General features: G+C 42.2%; 1 protein-coding gene across 4 annotated transcripts in view; it reads left to right on the top strand.

The window, feature by feature from the left end:
• The window catches only part of LOC140518617 (rho GTPase-activating protein 7-like), a 127,941-nt gene that overhangs the window by 68,491 nt on the left and 42,796 nt on the right, over window positions 1-16,654 (top strand). The gene's annotated exons all lie outside the window — the stretch shown is intronic.

Genomic DNA, 16,654 nt, shown 5'->3' with positions numbered 1-16,654 from the left:
TAGGTGATTCTTGGTTTTAGTCCTAGTTCCTTTGACTTCTGGAATATCCTATTCCATGCCCTTCGATCCCTTAATGTAGAGGCTGCTAGATCTTGTGTTATCCTGATTGTATTTCCACAATACTTGAATTGTTTCTTTCTAGCTGCTTGCAATATTTTCTCCTTGACCTGGGAACTCTGGAATTTGGCCACAATGTTCCTAGGAGTTTCTCTTTTTGGATCTCTTTCATGCGGTGTTCTGTGGATTCCTTGAATATTTATTTTGCCCTCTGGTTCTAGAATCTCAGGGCAGTTTTCCTTGATAATTTCATGGAAGATGATGTCTAGGCTCTTCTTTTGATCATGGCTTTCAGGTAGTCCCAAAATTTTTAAATTGTCTCTCCTGAATCTATTTTCCAGGTCAGTTGTTTTTCCAATGAGATATTTCACATTATCTTCCATTTTTCCATTCTTCTCTCTTTGTTCTGTGATATCATGCTTTCTCACAAAGTCCTTAGCCTCCATCTGTGCCATTCTAGTTTTGAAAGAACTATTTTCTTCAGTGAGCTTTTGAATCTCCTTTTCCATTTGGCTAATTCTGCTTTTGAAAGCATTCTTCTCCTCATTGGCTTTTTGAGCCTCTTTTGCCAATTGAGTTAGGCTAGTTTTCAAGGTGTTATTTTCTTCAACATTTTTTTGGGTCTCCTTTAGCAGGGAGCTGATCTGCTGTTCATGCTTTGACTTCATGTCTCTCATTTCTCTTCCCAGCTTTTCCTCCACCTCTCTAACTTGATTTTCAAAATTCTTTTTGAGCTCTTCCATGGCCTGAGCCCATTGGGTGGGCTGGGACACAGAAGCCTTGATTTCTGTGTCTTTGCCTGATGGTAAGCATTGTTCTTCCTCATCAGAAAGGAAGGGAGGAAATGCCTGTTCACCAAGAGAGTAACCTTCTATAGTCTTATTTCTTTTACCTTTTCTAGGCATTTTCCCAGCCAGTGACTTGACCTCTGAATATTCTCCTCACACCCACCTCGCCTCCTGATCCTCCCAGCCAGCGTTTGGGGTCTGAGATTCAAATGCTGCTTTCAGCCTTAGGGCTTTTGGCGGTGGGCAGGGCTGCTATTCAGTATGAGATTATGTTCAGGTGGTCAGGTCAGGGCAGCGCCGCCTCTCAGGCTCAGTTCCCTCAGGGGGTTTATGCACAGACCTTCCACAATGGATCCAGGCTCCCACCTGCTTGGGGAGCCCCTGTCTGCAGCTGCCTCTCAGCTTCTACCTCCCGGGGGGGCCTGAATTATGGGGGCACCCCACTCCCCTCTCAACCCGCCAAAGAGACTCTCTCACCGACCCCCGTCACCTGTGGGTGGAGGGACTTGTGCCGCTGCTGGAGATCCCGTCCCTGAAGCCTGCTCGGGTCTTTTTCTCTTCGTGCCATGCCGTGGCCACAGCAGGTCTGGGCTGGGCTGGGTTTCGCGTCTACAGCGCGACGGACCTTTTGCGAGAGGTTTGCAGGTCCCTCTGTGGGTGGAGGGACCCGCGTGGCCGCTGGAGATCCCGTCCATGACGCCCGCTTGGATCTTTTTCTCTCGGTGCTGTGGCCGCGGCAGGGCTGCACTCAGCTCCCAGTCCCGGCGCCCAGTCCGCAGCGCAAAGGACCCCCCGTGAGAGGTTTGTAGGTCCCTCCGGAACAGAAATCTCCCTCGCTCCAATATTCCGTGGCCTCTGGGTGCAGAATTCGCCGTGAGTTACTCCCCTGTAGCCGTTCTATGGGTTGTGGGTTCGGAGCTATGTGTATGTGCGTCTTTCTACTCCGCCATCTTGGCTCCGCCCCCCTTGATTTTCACTCTTTTTCATCAGTCATTCCTTCCCTCTTCCTTGATATCTCGGGGGCAACTTCTCCCTTGAAGCCTTTTCTTCCCCTCTACTCTGAACTACCCTCCCCAGTTCTTACTACTTTCTTCCTCTTGAAATTACTTTGGATATAATTTTGTATTTATTTACATGTTTACATGTCATATACTTCCATTTGAATGTAAGCTCCTTGAAGGCAGGATCTGGTTTTTTCTTCATATTTTTTAAAGAACAAAGTAGCTTATTATAGTAAAAATGACCTTCATTCTTTCCCTCAAAATGTCATCATGGTTTTCTTGTGATATTTCTCTTTTTATTTGTATTCCCAGTACCTACCAGCCTAGCTTAGTGCCTGGCACATAACAGGTGTTTAATAAATGTTTGTCAATTGTATTGAATTCCACTTAGTGTGAATAACTGAGAACTAAGTACTTGTGAATTCAGCAGCCTATAGATGTCACATCCCTGTCCAGATAAGTATGGGATTAATTCATTCTCTGAATGGTGATAGATGAGTTGAAAAGGACTGTGTCTTGCACCGTATATATTTAGACACTTGTCAATGTCTCTGATTCTTGACCTTTTCTTCAGCTAAAAGTTTAGATAAAGGGCAGTGAATCAGATCAATCAATGAAGGGAAATGGAGCTCGCTTGCCACATGGCAGAGGTGGGGGCGGGTAAAAGAGAGAAGGAAAGGAGAAGACAGACCGTGGAGGATGTTTAGGGGTGCCACATTGTATTTCATTTCTAGAAACATATCTAGATTTTCTTCTTCCCTCAAATCTTTTCTTGAAATAGACTCATTGAAGTATGAGATGACTTTGGGGACAGGGACTGGGGTTCCCTCAGCCTAAGATACCTTAGCCAGAACCATGTGAGTGAACAAGGTTCAGTTCTTGCTGGATCAGTGGTGAGGAGAGAAGAGTGATGCCAAAACAAAGCCAGGTTGCTTGTGGGCCCTAGTATAAACACAGACCGCCTTGTAGAGAGTAGGCAGGGATAGAGGAGCCTAGAACCCTGCAAGCAGCCAAAAGGCAGTAAACAGAGTTAGTTCCCAAGACTCTAGAAAAACTCCTCCCTTCCTCCTCCACTAGCCTAGAGTAGAGAATTCTGATTTGTCCTCTCCATTCATATAGCCACTATCTAATCAAAGTCTTCATCACTCTTTGTCTGGGCTATTGTCACCCCCAGAAAACAAAACCAAAATCCTCATAACATATATATCTAGCACATATATATATAAAACTACATTTATATGTATGTATATAAAGAAACTATATCTATAGTTAAACAAAACCGATTCCCTGGTTGGTCATGTACAAAAATGTATTATCTCATTCTTCATCTTTAGTACATCAGTTTTCTGTTAAGAGTCAGGTGATGAGTAGCCTTTATTATCATCATCAGTCAGCAAGCTTTTATTAAGTACCTACTTTGTGTCAGTCACTATCCTAAGCACTGGGAATATAAATACTAAAGACAAAGATAGTCCTTGCCCTAAAAGAGCATATAATCTAAGACAACACAGAAAAGACCTTTTCTCGTTTAACCACTTATATTCTTATTCTAGGTGCACTGATGTTGTCTGTGCAGAAACTTTTCAGTTTCAAGTAATCCAAGTTATCTCTTTTATCTTTTCCCTAGGTAATTTATGTTTTCCACTTTATCAAACATTAGACTGTCATTCCATTGTTTCTCATTCCCCTTTGTTTAGTCTGTTTCTTGGATGCCTCTATTTTTTAACCAGTACTAAATGGTTTAAATGGCTGCTGCTTTATAATATAGTTTGGAGTCTAGAAGGGTTATCTCCCTTTGTTCTTACTTTTAATTATTTCCCTTGATATTTTAAATCTTTTGGTTCTCTAAATGTCATTATTATTTGTTCCAAATTTTGCTATTATTTTATCAATATCTGTAAAGTATCCCCTTGCTAATTTGATTGGTATAGTATTAAAAGTATAAATTAATGTTGATAGTACTGTCATTTTTATTATATTGGCATGGTCTAGCCATGAGTATTGAATGTTCTCCCTGTTATCTGAACTCTTTATTTCTCTATGGAGCACTTTGTAAAGGAATATACACAAATCTATTGTGTGCCTTGGGAGGTTGACTCTCAGATATTTTGTAGTTATTTGGAATGGAATTTCCTTTTCTATTTTTGTTTCTTGGCTTTTGTTATTATTATATGTAAGTGTTGTTGATTTTTGAGAATTTATTAGATAGCCTACAACTTTGCTGAAGCCATTGTCTCAATCAGTATCTTTGCTGATTTCCTAGGATTTTCCAAGTCAAAACATGATATCATTAGCAAATAAGGATGGTTTCATTTCCTCTTTACCTATCTTTATTCCTTTCCTTTCATTACTTTCTCTTTTCTCTTGTCTTATTGTTCTTGTTGGCATTTCCAGAACTATATCAAATAATAGTGGAGAAAAATGACATCATTCCTTCACTTTCATATTTATTGGAAAAGCTTCATGTATCTCCTTTATTTTTAGTTTTAGATATATGCTTTTTATGATATTTTAAAAAATTACTCAATGTCTATGCTTTGTAGGTTTTTTTAACCATAAAAGAGTATTGTGCTTTGTCAAAAGTTTCTTTTGCATCTATTGAGATCATGTAGCTTTGGATGCTTTGGTTTTTTATATGATTGTACTGATTGTTTTCCTAATATTGAATCAACCCTGCACCCCTGGTATACATCTCACTTGATCACAATGAATAACTTCTTGGAAAAATCACTGTAATCTGTGTGACAGAATTTTGTTTAAATTTTTTGAGTCAATGTTCATTAATGATATTGGCCTATAGTTTTCTTTGAGTGTTTTATCTTTCCCTGGTTTGGGTATTAGGACTATATTTTTCTCATAAACGATTTCTGGTAGGGTGCTTTCTTTCTTAAGTGACCTTACTTAGTAATGTTGTCTTCTGTCTGCTCAGTTCATCATGTGCATATTATCTTTCTAAACATCATATTCCCCTTCTAAACATCATATACCCCCTCCCCCTCAAAAGAATGTAACTTCATTAAGGACAGGGACTCTCCTTTGTTTTGTCTTGTATTTCCACCACCTAGCATAGAGGTTCATACTTAACAAATACTCAGTGGATTGGCTTGGGTTGGAGAGTGGAGATAACTGTAGGCTAAGCTATTTTAGATCCTAACGTCAGAAAGGCATGAGGGAAGGACCAAAAGTTTTGTAGTCTCTCTGCAAAACTCTCTTTCCTCATCCCATCATGAACAAGAGCCCTGCTATGGAACATAGGCAGGAGAGCCATGGAAGGTGCAAACTTTGAGTTTCTGCTTCAGGGCCTTGTCCTGGCCCCTCCTGTGTTCTCATATGTCTCCACATTTCTCTGGGCTGAGTGTGTGTATATGTGTGTTTATTTTCATGCCAGGTACTCCCTGAAGAAAATTCAGCTCCTTCTCTTGCTTTCTGCCCTGTGGCCCTTTTCCCCACTGCTCTCTAGGAGATTCAGGCCCTGGCAATACCAACAGAAGGCCAGTACTGCCAGTCTTCTAATTACCCTCTTTACTCTAGTGAGGCTCTGGGTGAGTCATGGGACAGTTGAAGCCCATGAAGACTGACAAAGAGTGTGACTTTGAGGCCTCCCTCTGGCATTCTAGAATCCTAGGCCTGAGGAGGGACCTAGAGACTCTATGAGCTTTTCCAAGCAGAGGCCTGGAGTTGAGGCATGAATTACCCAAGGTCACATAAATAATAGCAGGATGAGGACAAGGGCCTATATTTCCTAATTTACAGGGCAGAGTTCCTTTTTCTCTGCCATAATCTCTCCGTCTAGCTCTTCAGTCACAAAGTCCCATTTGAGGAATCCTTCCTGTGAGGGAGGATGTCTGGGAGAGGGATTATATGCAGCCAGTTATCCCAGGCAACAGGGAAGGGGAACAAATATTAATTAAGCACCTATTATGTGCTTAATAAGTAAGCTCTTGACAAATATCTCATAGGGGAGGGAAGGAGAGGGGGAGAGAGGGAGAGAGAGAGAGATTATGAGTGTGTGTGTGTGTGTGTGTGTGTGTGTGTGTGTGTGTGTGTGTGTGTGTAGGAACCTCATAGACGCTGCCTGTAGGGATGAAATGCTGAACTATTGCCATGGGACATTAGATATCCCTCATGTTTGCCTCTCCCTGAGGGAAGCAGCCACAGTTTGGCAGTGAATGACTTCATAATAATTAATAACATCAGTGTGGCACCTTAAAGTTTGTAAAGTGCCTAACAAGAATTATCTGAGTCTCAAGACAAACCTGTGAGATGCACGCTGCAACTATGATTATCCTCATTTTTAGAGTTGGGGAAACTGAGTCCCAGAACGGTGAAGTGTTTGAAATGGGATTTGACCCCAGGTTTCTTGATCTTATCCACATTCTATCCACACGTCTCTCAAATCCTTGTCTTATTTGAACCTTGCCACATTCCTGGGAGGGAGGTGCTATTTTTAATGCTCATTTTATAAATAAAGAAATCACTATCAACACACCAGAAACAAGGAGCACCCACTGTGGACAAAACCCTGTACAAGGTTCTGTGGGGGGAAAGCTACAAGAGACACAGACTTTTCTGGAGTTGCATCTCAGCGGTAGAGGCATGGTCCCTGCATTTGTGGAAGGAGGGTTGGGAGAAGGCATGAGGTTTTTCCTCCAATTCTCTGAAATAAAAGTCAACCCTTATAGTACCCCAACCTAGCAGAGTATTAACTTTGCAGAGCAGAGAGGCTCTCATCTTTTTCTGAATGTGTGTATCCTGTCAAGGGTAATGAGTGGGTGAATCAAGTGTTGTCCATTCAAAAAGAATGACAGAGGCTGAGATGTGATCCTAGGAGAGCTAAGAACCCATTCAGGGTTCTCTGATCTCCAGCTCAGTACCTTCCCCGTTCCCTCCCCCAGATAGCTTGGAGAGGCTATGGAGCCATGGTTTCCTTGACTCATTTTTTTCCTCCTGCCCCAGGGCCCACTAGTTGCTCTCAGTGTGTAGAGTCAGCTTGTGAAGGTGGTGCTTGGTAATGAGGAGTGAGTTACAGTGCTGCAGAGGTATTCCTTGGCACACATAGCACTGATTCCTGCTCTTACCTTTGTGAGGAGGCACACTTGCAGGGGCACTTTTTGGTGGTGTTCTGCCTTGAGGGGCACCCTAAGGAAATAGTCCTAAGGATTCTTCCCAAATGACCTATAAAAACACAAAACGAAGTTAGAGGCCTTGACTGGGTTCTGGACAGGAGGCTGCTGGGGAGACTGGCTCCTCCTGAGCTCTGGAGGATGGACAGAACCAGAATGAGATTTTAGGGTCTATTGAAGAGACTCTGGGGCAGATGTTTAGAGCAACTCTCCTGGGGCCATGCACATGAGAGGATTACTTTGGTCTGTGAAGGATTTGGGGGCTACATCAAAAGAATCCCTTGGCCACTAGGATACTTTCCACCTTCTAGCCAGCCTTGCTGAATCTTGTTGAAAGGCTCTGGAGAAAAGTCTATTGCTCTGAGGCCTGAGCTGCTCTGATACTGAGCTCAGGACCTAGTCAGAGGACAACTCTGATCCAGGTCCTCTGTATGCAGCTGTTCTAAGGGGGAAAGGAGGTCTGGAGGGGGACAGTGGAAGGTACTAGAAGCCGTCGCACATCTGTGGAATCTGTGGTGGTTACAAGTTTACATGGGAATTCTTCCAATGACATGGGAGTGAAAGTATGTTGAGGGTTGGTTTTTAATAAGCCATGACTCCATTTGTTGGCCCTCAGCCACTTGGAAGTCTTTAGTGAGATCTGGGACCTCTTCAGTGGGGTCTGGGGTATGGAAAAGGGAGTGGCTATGGGAACACAGCTGGGCCTCCTCCTGGTCCCTGTCTGACCCACAACATAACATGATCAGAAATGTGTTTCAAACACATAAGCATATATGTGACTACATAGTCACGCTCATTACATACATCTAGTCTGTGTTTTCATTGCTGTAGGGAGCTCCCAGTGAGGAATTTCCTCTCTATCAGTTCAGTGCTCAGCATATGCACACCTAGAGAGTCATTCACTGGCCCAGAGAACTCCCAGATGAGAAAGCTCCCTCCAACAACACAGCTTAGCACCTTTTTGGCAACTTCTAGTCTTAGAAAGCTGTCTGGGTAACTGAGAGACTAGATGACTAGAAATATAAATGTTTAGGCATCTACAGGAAAAAGGAGCATGCTAGGCGGTGCAGTGGCTAACATGTTGGGTCTGGAGTCACGGAGCCTTCTCTTCAGGAGTTTAAATCCTGCCTCAGACACTTCCTAGCTGCGTGATCTTGGGCAAGTCCCTTATCCCTGTTTACCTTAATTTCCTCATCTGTAAAATGAGCTGGACAAGGAAATGACAAACCATTTCAGTATCTTTGCCAAGAAAACCCCAAATGGGATTATGAAGAGCTGGATATGACTGAAAAATGACTCACCAACAGCAACTCATACAGGAAATATTTAGATGTTCATACAGATTCACGTGCATACACCAGGTGAATTTTATTTATGAGGCTGTTGTAGAGTTTATAGTGGAATACCATTTTAGAGTTGGAAGGAACCTTACTGGTCGTCTAATTCAACCTCCAACCTGGAATAGGAATCCCTTCTTCAGGCTCCCTGAAATGTGGCTAATTTAGTTTCCACCTAAGCCCTCCTTAAAGCTGGGACTCACCACATTACAAGGAAGCTTTTCTATCATTGAACAACTTTAATGTTAGGAAGTTCTTACAGTAACAGAACCTTAGGACTGGAAGGAAGCATGACTCCCCTCTGTAAGCTTGGAGGTCCTATCTCTCCCTCCATCCTTTTCTCAGTTAAAAACAGGCAAACAGACCAATAAACCAAAACCTCTTTTGTTATCATTGTTGTTCAGTCATGTCTGACTCTTTATGACCCAATTTGGGGCTTTCTTGGCAGAGAGGGGTTTGCCATTTCCTTCTCCAGCTCATTTTACAGATGAGGAAACTGAGGCAAACAGGGTTAAGTGACTTGCCCAGGGTCACACAGCTAGTAAGTGTCTGAGACCAGAGTTGAACTCAGTAAAACCAATCTTCCTGACTCCAGACCCAGCGCTCTGTCATTTAACTACTTCATACCTCACTACTAGTACCACCTAACTACCCACTGATATCCTTAGCATTTACCAATCACAAGCCTCACCTTGTACTTTCCACCAGTAGTGGGGAAGCTGAAAACTGTACCCCTGAATCTTTCACTCGTTGGTCTCACCACATAACTTTCACCAACTCTAACAGCAGGGAATAAATCTAATCCTTTCCCCACATGATTGGTCTCCAAATATTTGAGGTTGCTATCCCATCCCCTCTAACACTACTCCAAGGGAAAATATTTCGGTTGCTTCAATGGGTTGTTGTATGAGGTCATTTCCAGACCTTTCATTGTTCTCACCGTCCTCTTTTGGACACATTCTAGTTTATCAACCTCCTTCTTGAAATGTGGCTTTCAGTACCAGATATGACAATCCAGATGTTTGATTAGCACAGAGTAGTACAATGGGACTATTGTATTCCTTGGACTAGAAAATCTACTTTCATAGGTTTTTTGGTTTGATTTTTGCTTTTTTTTTTTTAAGCAGTTCTGTCAAACTACTGGCTCATATTGAAATAATCTCTAAGTCTTTTTCACATAAATGGCTATTGTTTGATCACATTTCTTCCATAAAGACTTAGAGCAAGGGTGGGTTTCCTGTGGCCTTAAGGTCACAGATTCACACAATCTGTAAAATGTGGATTCAGTCCAAATTTGGATTTTCAGTCTAAGGCCTTTCAGTCCAAAAGCTGCACTTAAGCACCTAGAAGGTCACATGTGTCCTTAAGGCTGCAAGTTTTCCACCCCTGGGTTGGAAAATAGATAGTTTGGACCTAGTTGCTGAACTTCATTTCAGCTCTGTTAACTGTCATCTTGTTGGTTTGAATTCAACCATGAGAGCTTAGTGTGGTATAACAGAAAGCCCTGGCTTTGAATTTCAGCCATAATACTTACTTGCAATGAAAGCAATGATCTGTCATTGAGTATAAGTGAATTTTGGTTTCCACATCTGTAAGATGGAAATAAAAATACTTTTGCTACCTATCTCACAGTGCTGTTGTGACGAAAGTGTTTCGTAAAGGGCCATTTAAATGTTTATTATTGTTTAGTCACTAGAATATGTACTGTCTTTTGTGGTAAGAGTTGGGAGTCAGACAAGAGGACCTCCCAGACCCCTTGGAGAGAGAGAGACAGAGACAGAGACAGACAGAGAGAGGGGATAATATGATCTTAGAGCTAAAGCTGAAGGGACCTCAGAGGTTTTCTAATCCAAACCCCTTATTTTGCAGTTGAGGAAACTGAGTCTCATAGAAGCTAATCATTTTGATCAAGGTCACAGAGATAGTCAATGTCTGTAATGGGATTTGAACTTTGTCTTTTTGTCTCCAGAGCTGGCCCTCTTTCCCTTCTGCCTGTCTCCAATCTTCTCTCAAACCAAACCTGTTGTTCCACTGGTAAAGGGAGCTTCTAGGAAGGAATTTTCTCTGCCCACACAAATTGTCACCTCCTTGGCAATTTATGCTCTTGGAAAGTAGCTTGAGGCACTGAAGTTACATGATATTATGTTGTTAATCTACATGATGTTATATTGTTATATTACTTTATTCTCATTTTCCAAATTGTCCAGATTATTTCCTATTCTGTCTCTGTCCTCAAACTTAATAGTGATCCCTCTCAGTCATGTGTTTGACAAGAATGTCTTTATGTTTTTGTTCATCTTGGTCTTCCTATCCCAAGTCTCTTCCCGCTCTGATCCATCCTCCACCCAGATGTCAAGAGAGTTTCCTGAAGTGTAGGTTTGATCACGTAACACCCCTCTCCCCCAACTCAATAATATCCAGAGGCTCCCTGGCCCCTGTTTGGCATTCCAAGCCCTTCATAACTCAGCACCCTCTTACCTTCCCATCATCTTGTACTTAACACATTCTCTGTCATCCAGTTGCATTGGCCTCTTGGCTACTCCCTCCACAAGATGCTCCATCTCCCACCTCTGGGACTTTTTACTGGCTATCCATGGAATCCTCTTCCTCCTCATCTCTGCCCCAAAGTTTTCCTGGCTTCCTTCAAGGCCCAGCACACATTCCACCTTCTACAAGAGGTCTTTCCTGATCCCCCTTAATGCTAGTGACTTCCCTCTGTTGATTATTTCCACTTCTCCTGGAGATATCTTGTCTGTAGGTAATTGTTTGCATATTGTCTTCCTTGTAAAACTATGAGTTCCTTGACAGTAGGCACCGTCTTTTACCTTTCTTTGTGTCTCCAGCACTTAGCACAGTACCTAACACAGAACAGGCACTTAATGAATGTTTATTGATTTATTTCTGCAGAGCAGAAGATCAAATTGAACCTGAAGTCTGTGGACCCTATAGACTTAGACCTACCTATGACAATAGGCATATTCTATGACAAGTATCATAGAATTACTTAATTTTTTATGTTGGAAAGCACTTTAGAAAGGCCATCTAGTCCACTTGTGTCAAAGTCAAATAGAACCAGGGCATTAAATCCCAAATAAGGATCCCTGGGGCCATATAACTGACCTAGAAAACCACATATTAACATATCTATGTTCTATTGTATTTTTATTTATTCTTAAAAATATTTCTCTATATTGTGCTGCACACATGGAAATGTTCTTTTTTGTCTTTTTGTATTTAAGTTCAAAATGAATAAATAAAAAAAATATTTCTCAATTACATTCTAATCTGGTTCAGGCTTTACTCAGGATTGTTTCTGGTGTCATGCATATTCGACACCTCTGATCTAGGACCTTCTTATTTTGCAGTTGGGGAAAGGGAACCTTAAGGGGGTTAAGTGACCTGCCCAAGGTCCTCCAGTTCACCCAGGAGCATAATTGAAGTTATTCAGCATTATTTTTCCCTGAATCTCAACCCTTGCATCAAGCAATTCTTGCACTTGGGAAAGAAGTTTGGGGAACAGGAAGAAAACATCCCAGTGAGTAGAGTAATAAAGATTGGGGAGGGGATGAAAAAACAGTCTTAGCATTACTTACTGGAAGAGAAAGGAGATAGTTACCCCATGTTTTGTGGAAAGGACAAAGTAATTATCCCAATGCTTCCCACCAGTCCCCAAACTAAGACTATCCTCTCTGGGGGGTTGAATGAGGTAAGTGCTCCTGGTAAGCCGAGGTCACTGAGGGCCAGCTTCCTGCTGGGGCCCCATCTTATAAGATCACTGCTCAGATCAGGGCCAGTGTGTAAACATCATCAATAGGGTGGAATCCAGGCAGTAAGATCCGACTTCTCTCTAGAATTCCAGCTCTTCAAGTCAAGGGTTACTGGGGAATGGGGAAGTGGTCCCCAGGGGTTGCTCGTTGTTAATACCCTAGTAACTTTGGAAGGGTTGACATTACTGTTACTTTTTGTGTCTCAAAGATGAAATGGATAATGGTTTTGCTTAATGGAGTCACCAATAAGCGTATCACTACAATTCACAGGATCACAGATTTAGAGCTGGAAGAGATCTCAGAGATCATCTAATCTAATCAGACCTCCTTACTTTACAGGTGAGGAAACCAAGGGAAGACTAATGTATTCAATTATTTGCCTAGGATCACACAGAAAATCCAAATTTGAATCCAGATTGTCTGACTGCAAACCTAGCATACTTTGCATTGGGCCTTCTCACTAAAATGCTGGTATATCCCCTCTTCCCAGGGATTATCCCTATCCTTGGACAGCACAGCCTGTTGGCTAAGACCTCCCTGGTGGTTGTATCTCCTGACCCAGAAAGGAAATTAATAAACAAACATTTTATATATATATATATATACACACACACACACACACATATGTATGTATGTACATATATATGCATATATGTGTGTATATATAAATATACATATTATACATATATGTATGTACATATTTGCAAGTATTCTCAGTTTTAGAAAAGGTAAAGTGGGGGCAGGCAGGGAAGGGAAGTTGATGGCTTTCCCAGACAGAGGTAGTTGGGAATTTTGTTTCCATACACAATTCTCACAAAGCCATGGGTCTCTCCAGGCAGGAAAGTGAGGCTAGAAAGCTCACCTAAATTGGAACTCCCCCATTTCTGGTATCTAGAGTGCAGGACAGGGTGAAATATTTATTGAGAAAACATCTAGTCTCTTCCTTATCTAAGTCACCTAGATGGGAGCTAGATCCTCTTCTGGTGAGAAAGTCAAGAAAAGGAGTAATGCATTTGTTTCAGACTTTCCTCTAGTAAGCCAATAAGGTACACCTTGAAAAAGTCCATCCACGCTGTCCTCCTGTTTGTGCACACATCTAGTGCCCTTTGATGGCAGGAGGACTTGAGGTAGAAGTTGACCTCCCCCTTTGTAGTGGGATATGGTAGGAGTTTGGAAAGCCTTCTCTGTGCAGGCCACATCTGGACCAGTCTTTCTATTTCCCCTTTCAAAACCAATGAAGGTGTCTGGACATAATTTTTTCCATTTCTGGATTCTATATCAGGATTTCTTAACATGGGGACTGAGGGAGGAACATGGATTAAAAAATTTTTTTCTGATAATTGCCGTCAGTGGGTTAGGGAGGGAGAGAATTTGGAACTGAAAATTAAAGGGGGGAAAAAAGGAAAAAGAAACTTAAGAATGACCAGGGGTGAGGAACCTGTGACCTCAAGGCCACATGTGGCCCTCTAAGTCCTTAAGTATGGCCTTTTGACTGAATCCAAGCTTCACAGAACAAATCCCCTCCATAAAAGGATTTGTTCTGTAAAACAGAAGGACTTAGAAGGCTACATCTCTACTTAAGACTAAAATATATATTTTGGTAACTGTATTAACATAATCAGTTTCCTTTATAATACTATATATCTTATTTGGGCACTTAAAAACATTTTGAGACAGGGTCCCTAGGCTTTGCCTGCACAGAGAACTAAAGGAAATTTCTACAGAGGTCATTTGAAACTAGAGCTTTAAGCAAAAGAGACAGTTTCCCCTTCCTACTCTGAGGAGTTGAGTCCAGCGTGGATACTCTTATTCAGAAAGGACAGGAGTCATAGGGATTCCTCAGCCTGGTGCATTCTTTCAGGGGTCAGGGACCTCCTTCTCCCAGGCAATATCATCATGGGAAAGGAATGAAAACGATTCACAAGTGAGCCTCAGCAGAGAGTATGGGCAGGGACATTGGCTCCAGCCTGCTCTCTGGGGGAAAGGTCCAGCCCTAGAGGAAAGCAGGAAACCACCCCCTAAAAAGATTGGATGCTTTGTTTCACTGAGAAGCCCATCATCCTAGATCTCTAGAGGCAGCCCTCTTTAAGGGGAAATCAGGGATGAACCCTGGTTGCTTTTGGACTCTCTGCTTTCTGGATTCTGCTAAGTCCCAGCTTAGTTATATAGCTATATTAAAATCTTGGTTGAGATTTGAGGCATACCTCTCCCACCCTAAAAAATTCTGTGGGTGTTTCCTTCTAGCAAGGCCTGCTGGACAATCAATCAACAGGCATTTATTAAGCACCTACTATGAGCATGTATCTAGAACTGGAAACTGAGCCCACATAATCCCATTCCCTTATTTTATAAATGAGGAAACCACAGAAGATTAAATGATTGCCTTAAGGCCACATAAGAAGTGACAGATGTGGGATTTGAAGTCAGGTCTTCTGACTCAAGAGCCACTGCTTTTCTCACTGAATCATTTTTTGCATCCATTAATTAGATTATTGAGGAGGTCCTCAGTATCTGGAAAAGACTTCTTCCAGATAGTTCCACTAGCAATCCTCGGGCACATTGTAGAATGAAAGGGTTTCCCGTCTCATGCTGGAGGGATTATTGCAATGCTCTCACTACAGAGAAGGGCACAGGAGTCTCTGATGAGAAAGGAGGGGCTGATTTGATGATGTTTATGGGGGCCTGGGCTCCATTCCCTTGTTGGCTGGGGAGAAAAAGGTTTTGAGGAGAAGGTGGCGGGGGTATGCTGCCTGAAGACCTGGCAATGGTACGAGTTGCTCAGTGACATATTCATGCCCAGCTTACCTTGTTCGTGACCATAACCCTGATACCTCTGCTAAGAACACAACCACAGCAAAAGAATAGAACATTGACTTTCTTATTATTCACTGATTTCAGTCATGTCTGACTCTTTGTGACCCCATTTGGGGTATTCTTAGCAAAGATACTGGAGTGGTTTGACATTTCCCTCTCCAGATCATTTTACAGATGAGGGAACTGAGTTAAACAGGGCTAAGTGACTTGCCCAGGGTCACACAGCTAGTAAGTATTTGAAGCTAGATTTGAACTCAAGTCTTCCAGATTGCAGATTTTGTGTTTTGTCCACTGTGCTACTTAGCTCCTGGTGAATTTGGACACCCATTGAAGGAACCTAGCTCCTCTGGACTCTGGAATGCCTGGGCTTGATCTGGCTGATGCCTGAGGAGGAAAGGAGGAATGAGTAAATCTAGACTGCTTTCCTCAGGATGCTAAGAAGACAAAGAAAGAGTAAAGACCTTGTCCTTGTATCATTAAGAGATCTGATCTCACAGAAGCTTGAAAGGACCTTAGTGGCCATTTACATCAAACTTCTCATTTTACAGATGAGGACACTGAGGCCTAAGGAGGTTAAGTGACTTTTCCAAGGTTTCACAGGTAGTAAGAGTTAAGAACATCTGATTTTATAAACCTTCAGGTGCTATATAAATGCTTTTTATTGGTATCATTATTATTTTCCTGCCTCATTGTGTGACACTGGACAAGTCATGTAATCTCTCTCTGCCTTGGTTTCTTCATCTGTAAGAGAGGGATGATGATAACACCTACCTCCCAAGACTCCAAAGTGAGAATAAAATGAGTTAGTATGTGTAAAATGCTTTCCAAACCTTAAAACTCTCTATAAAATGTGAGCTATTATTATCTGTCAAAATCTGCATTGTGTCAACCAGACATATAGCCTGCTCAGAGCTCAGTTTCTCTCTGTCTCTGTCACATTGTCTCTGTCTCAGTCTCTTTCACTTTCCCCCCTTCTCTAAATCCTTTCCCACCATGGCCTTGAGGTTGGCTGCCCAAGGTAGACCCCAATTCCCTTCTTTAGAGAGGGACCTAGAAGTCTGAATTGCCATTTCAGAAAATTTCTATTGAGAGCACCTCCATCCTCCCAGTCATCCTGAGTCTTCCCTCTTCTAGCCTTGTCCATGACATGTCCAATGGCTGCTGAATCTTGCAGACTCCATCTCTATCCCATTCTTGAATCCATTCCCCTTTTCTCTATCCACATGGAGACTGCCCCAGGTCAAGACTTGTTCACCTCTCCTGGATCACTGTAATATACTCCTACCTACTTCAATTCTCCACCCTCTGCCATTTATCCATCACAAGGCTGACCATGTTCTTTCTTGCTCAGAAACCTGAGGAAGCTCCCTTTGGCTCAAGGATAAAATCTTTACCTTGGCTTTTTGGTGGTTGGTGTTTTTCTCTTCAGTTTGATGAATACTGATTAAGTCTGGCACAGAAGCAAGCCCTAAGGACACAAAGGTACAATTTTAAAAGTCCTATCCCTCAAGATGCTTACAGGGAAAAAGAGTGGAAATATTTGACTAGACTAAGAAGGGAAGGAAAAAAGCCAGGAAGTTTTTGACATTTGGGATGAGACTTTACATTGTGACATGTAGAAGATCACTGTGCTACTTACTCCCTATGTGACCTTGGGTATGATATTTTCCTCTCTGGGACTCAGTTTCCTCATCTGTAAAATGAGTTTACATTTGAACTTGACACTGCTATCTGTTATACTTTCCATTTGTCAATCTTTTATCCTAA

The sequence above is a fragment of the Notamacropus eugenii genome, chromosome 1 (genome assembly GCF_028372415.1).
Source record: "Notamacropus eugenii isolate mMacEug1 chromosome 1, mMacEug1.pri_v2, whole genome shotgun sequence".
NCBI classification, from domain to species: Eukaryota; Metazoa; Chordata; class Mammalia; order Diprotodontia; family Macropodidae; genus Notamacropus; species Notamacropus eugenii.
The sequence above is the reverse complement of the archived record's forward strand: the minus strand, read 5'-3'. Positions and strand labels throughout refer to the sequence as shown.